This window comes from Tenrec ecaudatus, chromosome X (genome assembly GCF_050624435.1).
Source record: "Tenrec ecaudatus isolate mTenEca1 chromosome X, mTenEca1.hap1, whole genome shotgun sequence".
Lineage (NCBI taxonomy): Eukaryota > Metazoa > Chordata > Mammalia > Afrosoricida > Tenrecidae > Tenrec > Tenrec ecaudatus.
This window is the reverse complement of record NC_134548.1, coordinates 168,720,991-168,731,151: the sequence shown is the minus strand read 5'-3', so window position 1 is coordinate 168,731,151 and position 10,161 is coordinate 168,720,991. Positions and strand designations below refer to the sequence as shown.

The window sequence follows — 10,161 nt, the reverse complement described above, 5'->3', positions numbered from 1 at the left end:
AATATATATTCTCTGTCATTCTGCTGTACTGTGGTGGCTTGTGTATTGCTGTGATGCTGGCAGCTATGTCACTGGTATTTCATATACCAGCAGGATCACCCAACGTGAACAAGCATCAGCAGAGATTATGGATGAAGAAAAGGCTATGAACAAGTAATAGACTATCCACTTCCAAGGACTCAGCCACTGAAAACCTTATGGACAGTGGTGAAGCACTGTCAGATACAGAACACCTAATCAAAAGCAGCAGAATGTTGTCAGAGATAGGGCCATAAAATGAGCCCTTAAGATTGGACGGCTCTCAAATGTTCCTAAAGAGCTGCCTCTCAATGATGTCGGCAGAGTCTATCATTCTTGAGTGGAGCCTTTGGGGCCTTCATTTGTTGATGAGGCATCAATCAAAACGAGAAGAAACAGCTTCAAACATCAATTAATAATCTGAACTTGGAATGCATGAAGTAGGAAGCTAAGAAAATTTTAAGTCATCAAAAATGAAATGGAACACATAAAGATTAATATTCTAGGCATCAGTGAGCTCAAATGGACTGGTATTGACCGTCTTAAATCAGAAAATCATGTTTTACTCTGCCAGGAATGATAGAGTCAAGAGCAATAGTGTTACATTCATCATCAAAAAAGGACATTTCATGATCTATTTTAAAGTGTAATACTATACTGTCTGTGATAGGATAATACCTATCCATATAAAAATAAATCCAGTCAATATAATTATCATTCAAATTTATGCACAAATTAATAAAGCTATGATGCAGAAATGCAAGACTTCTACCAATGCCTTCAGTTTGAACTGATCACACATACAATCAAGATGCATTGATGATTATGGCAATTGGAATGCAAAATCTGTAAATAAATAGGAAGGAACAAGAATTGGAAAATATGACCTTGGTAATATAAATGAATTTGGATCTGGTATGATGGAATTTTTCAGGGCCAATGACTTCTTCATTAAAATACTTTTTTTTACAAGAACACAAAAGATAACTGTTTATATGGCTTTACCCAGGTAGAATACATATAAATCAAATTGACTACATCTGTGGGAAGACATGATGGAAAAAGCTCAGTATCACTAGCTGAAATCAGGCCAGGGGCTGACTGTGGGACAGAATATCAATTGCTCCCATGTAAGTTCAGGTTGAAGCTGAAGAAAATGACAAGAAGTCCATGAGAGTCAAAATAAGACCTTGAGTTTATTCCACCTGAAGTTTGAGAATATCTCAAGAACAGATGTGATGCATTGAGGATTAATGACCAAAAACATCATGCGCTGTGGGAATGACAGCAAGAGCATCATACCTGAAGAAAGCAAATGGCCGATGAGAAGACAAGTAAGAAAGACAAATGGATGTCAAAAGAGACTCTGTATCTTACTCTTACTAGTAGACAATGGAAGAGATGATGATATCAAAGAGCTAAACAGAAACTTTCAAAGGACAGTTTGAGAGGATAAAGCAAACTATTTTTTTTGTTAGAGCACAACTTATATATTTCAAATGGACAAAACATTAGTATCATGTACAGTGTCTTAAGATAACTTGCCCTTGAATGGGAGCTTCCTGTCCAGTACTTTGAGGTCTACAAGACGTTATCTAAAAAATGTACTACCGTGGAAAATGAAGACTGCTTAAATCGAATGGGGGAAGGGAGGGCGTGTGGTTTCTCTTGGTGATTAATTGCTGTAACACTGTCCTTCGGGCGGCTGAGGGAGCTTCATGTTTTCTTTAGACATCATTAGGCGCCGGAGCTCTTGCAGGACAACTTTGATACTGTAGGAATTCTGCCATTTTGCTAGCACTGATATGGCTCTGGGGTCCACCACTCCATTAGAACTATTAACTCCATTCATGTTAATTTTTGTTACAAATCTTACAAAGGGGGGTGCTTCTGGGTATTTAGGTCCACATTCTATTTTAAGGCTGTATATCCGGTTTTCGTAAATTGTCCGAGCCCGTGGTGGCTGCCATCTTGCGTTGCTGTCGCTGGAAGGCCGGCCAAAGCAAACTATTATAAAGAAATGTGCAAAGAACCAGAGTCAGAAAACCAAAAAGGAAGAATATATTCGGCATATATAAGCTGAAAAAGCTCAAGAAAAATGTCAAGCCTCAAGTTAAAATATACAAAGATTCTATGGGAAAATATTGACCAATACAGGAAGCATAAAAAGAAGATGGAGAGAGTGGCGATACTGGGACAGTAGAGGGAGGGTGGGGTGGAAAGGGCAAACCGATTACAGGGATCTACATATAACCTCCTCCCTGGGAGACAAACAACAGAAAAATGGTTGAGGGGAGACATCGGACAGTGTAAGATATGACAAAATAATAATTTATAAATTATCAAGGGTTCATGAGGGAGGGGAGAGTGGGGAGGGAGAGGGAAAATTGAGGAGCTGATACCAGGGGCTTAGGTGGAGAGCAAATGCTTTGAGAATGATGAGGGCAACAAATGTATAAATGTGCTTTACACAATTGATGTATGTAAGGATTGTGATAAGAGTTGTATGAGCCTCCAATGAACTGTTTTTTTTGAAAAACAGAAAAAAAAGAAGATGGAAAGAATACACAGAGTCACTGTATCAAAAAGAACTAGTTGACATTTCACCAATTAGGGAGGTAGCATATGAGGAAGAACCAGTGGTGCCGAAGGAAGAAGTTCAAGCTGCGCTAAATGCATTGCCAACATCAAGTTTCCAGGAATTGATGGAATACCCACTGCAATTTTTCAGCAAGCTGAAGAGGCACCGGAAGCACTTACTCGTCTATGCCAGAAATTTGGAAGGCAGCTACTTGGCCAATTGACTGGAAGGGATCCATATTTGTATTAATTTCAAAGAAAGGTGGCCCAACAGATTGCATAAATTATAAAACAATATCATTCATAACACATTCAAGTAAAATTTTACTGAAGATCATCCAACAACTCTTGCAGCAGTTTATTGACAGGGAGCTGCCAGAAATTCAGGAGAGAAGAGAACGTGAAACAAGGGATTTCATTGCTGAAATCTTGGTTGAAAGCAGAGAACACCAGAGAGATGTTTACTTGTTTTTTTACTGACTATGTAAAAAGTATTTGTCTGTATTGTTGTTGTTGTCTAATTTGTCTGTATTGTCTAATTGTTGTTAGGTGCCATTGAGATGGTTCCGACTCATAGTGACCCTATATATAACTGAAGTAAACATACAGCCGTAGTAAACATCACCTGGTCCCATGCCATACTCAAAATTGTTCTGTTTTAGCCAATTGTTGCAGTTACTGTGTCAATCAATCCTGTCAAGAGCTTTTCTCCTTTTCATTTTCCTTCTTTACCAAGCACGATATCCTTCTTCAAGGACTGGCCACTTCTAAAAACATGTCCAAAGTACATGTTATCAGTACAAAGTACTGATTATGGAGATGAAGTATTGCCATCCTTGTCTCTAAGGAGCATTCTGTCCATATTTCTTTGAAGACAGATTTGTTTGTTCTTTTGCCAGTCCAACAGAACTTCCAATATTTTTTTGCCAGGACCATAATTGAAATGCTTCAATTCCTTTTGGTCTTTCTTATTCCATGTTCCACTTTTGCATGAATATGATGCAATGGAAAAACACCAGTGGTTTTGGTCAGGTGCGCCTTAGACCTCCAAGTAACATCATTGCTCTTCAACACTTTTAAGGCAATCTTGTGCAGCAAATTCACCCATTGCAATATGTCTTTTCTTGACCACTGCTTCCATGAGCATTGATTGTGGATCCAAGCAAGAGAAACTCCTTGAGAACTTAAATCTTTTGGTCTTCCTTACATTGAGTTTTAATCCATCCTAAAGGCTTCAACCCAACATCTTCATCAGCAGGTGCTTCAAGTCCTCCTCACTTTCAGCAAGCAAGGTTGTGTCATCTGCATACTGCAGGTTATTAATAAGCCTTCCTCCAATCCTTATGCCACATTCTTCTTCATGAAATCCAGCTTCTCTGATGATTTGCTCAGCATACAAATGGAATAAATGTGGTGAGAGGATCCAACCTAGCACACACCTTTCTTGATTTTAAAGTTTGAAGTATTCCCTTGTTCTGTTCACACAAATGCCTCTTGATCCATGTACAAGTTCTACATGAACACAATGAAATGTTTTGGAATTCCCGTTCTTCTCAAGGCTATCCATAGTTTGTTATGGTCCACACAGTTGACTGGCTTGGCATAGTCAATAAAACACAAGAAGACATCTTTCTGGTATTCTTTGCTTTCAGCGAAGATTTAGCTGGCATCAGCAATGATATCCCTTTTCAGAATGCAGGTTCAACCACCTCTGGAAGCTCCCTGTTTACTGTTATTCATTACAAACTATGAATAGTCTTGAAGGACTTGAAACACTTGTTGATAAAGATCAAGGATTGCAGCCTTTGATATAGATTACAACTCAATGTAAAGACCTAAATCCTCACATCTGGACCAATAGGGAACATCATGATAAGTGGAGAAAAGATCCAAGTTGTCAAAAATTTCATCTTACTTTGAACCACAATTCAATCTCATGGTAGGGACAGTAAACAGGCCAAACGACACACTGCATTGGGTAAATCTGCTGTACAATGGGATTAAGCGTAAGAATCATTGTGAGGATGGAACAGGATCAGGCAGTGTTTCCTCCTGTTGCACATAGAATCAGTGTCTGAACTGACTCCATGGCACTGAAAACATACACAAATGTATATACCCTTTCCTCCTATAGCAGGGGTTGTCAACCTTCCTCACACCGCGACCCTTTCATACAGTTCCTCAGGCTGTAGTGAACCCCTCCCCCAACCATAAAATTATTTTTGTTGCTACTTCATCACTGTCATTTTGCTACTGTTAAGAATCTGCGGACTCCTGTGAAAGCATCACTCGACCCCGACCCACAGTTGAGAACTGCTGCTCTAAAGAATCTTATGCTTCTTAATTTATACAACATCAAAATTGCAGTGCTGATAACCTCAAAAGACTGAAATCATGTTCCTTTTTAATGTTATTTGAGTTTGGGAAACTTAAAAATGGGTTGTTAGGGCAAAGTCATGATAGAGTGTATTTGGGAAGGTTAGCCAACAAAGTTGTCATTGGGCAGCCGGTCCTATCCTCAAAGAATGAGCAGGTACATTTCCATGATGGAAACAGTTTCTGTTTTATTAAAACTTTTCCTAATAAGCCTCTGTGATCATCCTGTGTCCAAGAAAATATTTATTGAGTGTAAAGATTTGCACTCCAAAATCCAATTACACTCCAATTCAAAACCCACTGTTGTGAGTAGACTTGTTTTGAAAGCATCCTAATAAGACTGAAAGAACTTGTCAGCAGCCATCCACTGATTCCAGAGACATGTTTAAACATGTTTTGTTTAAAATAAACCCTTGCATATGTGAATTAAATCATACTCCTGTAAAGAGTTACAGTCTCAGAAACCCACAGGGGCAGTGCTATCCTGTCCTATAGGGTTGCTATGAGTCACCATAGACTCAGTGGCAGTGAGTTTGGTATTTGGGGGCTGTTGGGTTTTTTTTAGCAATATTTTTTAACTTACATGTGGAACTTTATCTAACTGTACATTCCTAAGCTTCATCTCCATAAATTCTTATTGAAGGGATTTTGGGTGACACCCAGATAATCTTCATTTTCCAAAGGTTTCACATAGTCCTTTAATTACTACTTTTCCCCTAATTTTTAGACAATTACAAGCACTATTCCTGTAGTCTGGAATGTTGGGAACACACACATACATATAATCTGCATATATAATATGTATACATATATAATATAAACACATATGTATAGAATACACGCACATATAAAATCTGTCCAAGGCCTCTCATATGAAACATAGATTGACAGATGTTGATCCAAATGTCTATCAGAGGCACCCACTCTATGTTTTTTTTCTCCATCAAACATAATGAAGAGAGCAAAGGGAGGTTGCTATTTTATTTAGGGCAGTTATAAAAAGGTGATATTTAAGCTGGGTATCAAACAAAGTGAGAGCACATATGCTCTATGGGGCCAGCATCTACCTGATTAAGGGAACAGTAAATTCAAATCCCTGAGGTCAGAATATGATTGATATGTGCTAGGAAAAACAAGGAGGTCAGCATTCTTGGACTGGAAAAGTAAACAAAACTGGTAGCAAATAAATCAGAGAGGTAGGCTGCATCATGTGAAGTCTCATGAACCATGGAAAAATTTTTCTATTTTATTCAGAGTGAACTGAGAGAATATTGTAGGTAGGTTTTTGAATGACACAAGCTAACTGACAATTTTAAAAGAATCTCTGGCTATTCTGTGGAGCATATATTCAGGAGAGCGGCATAGGGTGGAAATGGGCAGAACAATTACAACAGTCTATTATAACAGTACAGATGATATACTAGAGTAGACTAGTGAAGATGATGTTATGATAAAAACAGTAGTTAGTGTTCTGGAATTCTGATTGTATTTTGTCATCAAAATATCTGGTTGCGTTTTTTTTTAATCATTTCAATAAAGGCATTACCTATGTTTCCCCAATACAATGTGTAATATGCACACACATAGGTACACACACTTATCTGTATCTAAATATACTTTTAAATATCTTAAATAAAAAATAGTTAACATTATAATTAATATAATTTTCTATGCCCAACTTCCTTCATACACATTGGATTTTGATGACTTAAATCTTTTGTTCTATTTTTCTATTTTCTTATGATCCTTCTCTGAGCCTATAAATCACACAGGCATGTCATCTCCATGCTTCAAGTATAGCTCTTCATAGGGTCCAGCACACTTCCTAATATGCCCATATACACACCAGAAATGTACTATAAAGTTTGTAAGTATTCTATTAAACATCTTGTCACATGGGGTTTACTTTTAAGTATTGACTTACCAGGACACTTCCCTATTCTGCATACATGCCAATACACAATTTGCCTTCATCAGCTATATTACTTATCTTCTGCACATTAAACAGAAAATGTGAAACTTTGAAATCTAGAAATAGGTCAAGGAGACAAAGCAGGGAAAGTCCTTGTGAATACCTGGAGCTCTGTGATAGGTGATGTGTTCACGCTCCACACCCCTCACCCCCAAGAGAGGTCAAGCTGCCGCAGGTGACAACAGCACAGAGGATTGCCTTTGGTTCTGCAAGCAGTTTATTTTCAGAACTGACATCCTACCCAGTACTAAATATAGCCAATCTCTTCCTCTCAAATAAGGGTTTCTTTTCTGTAAAATTTTCAATAGAGCTCGTAACTCTGTATTGCAAGTTTCTCTCTCTCTCCCCTCCCTTCATGAACCTTCTTGTTATGGTCTCTCTCTCTCTCTCCACCTATCTACTTTCCTTTATCTGATCTCTTTTATTTCTTCCTCTATCCTTCATATCTTTCCCATTTCTCTACTCTGTGTTCTTGATGTTCTTAACTATCTCCCTGTGGACAGCTTCAGCTTTCTTTCTTTCTCTCTCTCTCTCTCTCTCTCTCTCTCTCTCTCTCTCTCTCTCTCTCTCTCTCTCTCTCTCAAAAAGAGACTCCTCCAGGAATTCCTCCAACAATCCAGGAGGATACAGAGGCCCCCAAAACTAAAAAAAACAACAACTGTGCTTGATTGTTTTAACATCTGCCCAGGCTGGAGATAGTCATGTCTATCTCTTTCTGTGCCTACTGGATGACATGTAATATTAATACTATGCCAGCATTTATCGAGCACTGACTATGTAGAAAGTACTTTATAAGGAGACCAAGTGGTGCTCTTGAGGAGCTGCTGGTGGTTTTGAACTCCTGACCTTGCAGTTAGAAGCCCAGTGCATAATCACAGCGCCATTTGAGCGCCTCTTAAATTCTTACAAGTTAATATGAAAAATTGTAATATCCAGAGATTGTTGTTAGGTGATATCAAGTCAGTTCCATAGTCAACACCAACAGAACAAAGCACTCCTCAGTCCCATGCCTTATTCATAATTGTTACGTTGGAGCCTATTGTTGAAGCCACTGTGAGGGTCTTCCTCTTTTTTTTTGCCGCTGTCTACTTTATCAAGTATGATGTACTTTTCCAGGGGCTGGTTCAAAATACTTGAGACAAAGTGTCTCCATCTTCATTTCTAAGTAGCATTCTGGCTGTACTTCTTCCAAGAATACATTTGTTCTTCTGCCAGTCCATGATATTATTAGTGTCCAAGGCAATCAGTAGAATTTAAATTAAAAATAGATATTACTAATGAAGATATAGGAGACTCTAATGAATACAGTGGAACTATTTAATACAAAATAAAGCCGTGTTGGGGTAAATGATGTTAAATTATGGGGAGTGTAATCAATGATATGAAATAAAATGTGCATAAATTGTTGAATGGAAAATTGATCTAGTCTGTAAATTTTCACTGAATTTACCCAAAAAAGGGTTTAAAAAAGCACCTAGTGTAATTAAGTTGAAAGAAGAGAAAACCACAAACTAATATCTCATGAATATAGACATAAAAGTCTTCAATGGAATACAATAAAACTAATTCGGCAACATATTAAAAAGATTATATTCCAGAAGTAGATGAAAACCAGGCAATGTAATATACCTTACTAATAAAATAAACCACCACTTCTCGGTAAATTTGTCATACTATGGTGGCTTACATGATGCTGTGATGCTAGAAGCTATGTTACTGATATTTCAAATATCAGTAGGGTTAGCCAAGGTGAACAGGTTTCAGCTGTGCTTCCAGACGAAGAAAAGACTAAGAAGAAAGGCTAGGATGTCCACTTTGGAGGACTTAGTCACTAAAAAAACACATGAATATCAGTGGAACATTGTCAGAGAAACTGCTGGAAGAGGAACTCTTTAGGTTACAAGGCACTCAAAATATGGCAGAGGAAGCGCTGCATTCTCAAAGTCAAGTAAATCATAATGAGGTGCATGGAGTAAAACTTTCAATAATTTCATTTGCTGATGAGACACAACTCAAAAGAAGAAGAAACAGCTGCAAATATCTATCAATAATTGGAAGGTGGAATGTACGGAATGTGAATCTAGAAAATTGGAAGTCTGAAAAGATGCAATGTAATGCATAAAGATCGATCGTGAGCTGAAACGTACTGATATTGGCCAGTTTGAATCATATTTTACTATCTGGAGAATGACAAATTAAAGAGAAATAGTGTCGCATGCATTGTCAAAAATGACACTTTAAGATCTATCTTGAAGTACAATGCTTTCTGTGAAAGAGAATATCTATATGCAATACAAGGATATCCAGGTATTCCAGATTAATACTCACATGTATTAATACAACAAATAGAGCATTGAAGTAGTAAGTAAATGGTAATCTTCCTACCAGCAGTTGAATTCTCTTGGTATAGCTGTCTTCTGTTCACACACCATATAATTTCAGTCTTAAGTTTACAGGTCTGTTTGAGGTAAAGTCTAGTTCATCTAGTGGGGTTTCCAATTCACATCCCTCTGGTGTGGGTTTTGGAGTATTTTGTGCATCTCAAAAACCTAGGGTCAAATGTCTCAGGGCTGTACAGAAACTTGGTCCAATGTGCCCTATTGGGAGCATAGTCCCAGGCATTCTCTCCCCTTGGGTTCTGTATAAGTATTGTTAGTCATTTTTCCTCCACTGGGAGGTTGGTCCTACCCCTTTTATTACCAACAGAAATGCACTCGTCTTCTCTGAAATGTGTATGCTCCTCTTCCTCCCCTCTGGACTTGATGTTTCCCATCAGTATTGCTTTTCTGTCTGGTAGGCATGTCTGTTGTGTTGTGGGGATCTCATCACATTTTTTTCATGGCATCTTGAAAATCTGTTCCTGGTTGAAGTGAGATCTCCTCTGTCAAGGGGATTTTCAAGATACACATATAAAGAGTGTGATGTATGCTTCATGGACACTAGTTAGGCTCTCTTACCATGTTTATTGGCAGCCTTGATTAGCGGATTGTGTGACCTGGAAGCATGAAGTTGCCTTCATCTTTTTATTTATCCTTACAGCAGTGGACTTTTACAGTATTTGTCCTTTTGTAATTGACTGACTTCACTCAGCATGGTTTGCAGATCCCTCCATGTCATGAGGTGTTTCATGGTTTCATCACTGTTTTAGGGATGCGTACTATTCCACTGTGTGTAGATACCGAAGTTATTTTGTCCATTCTATTTCTGATAGTAAT

The 10,161-nt window shown here is 38.0% G+C and overlaps 1 pseudogene; it reads right to left on the bottom strand.

Annotated features, from left to right (window-relative positions):
• Positions 1 to 1,494: 1,494 nt before the first annotated feature.
• Positions 1,495 to 3,233, bottom strand: LOC142433869 (ubiquitin-conjugating enzyme E2 variant 1 pseudogene; annotated as a pseudogene).
• Positions 3,234 to 10,161: the final 6,928 nt, after the last annotated feature.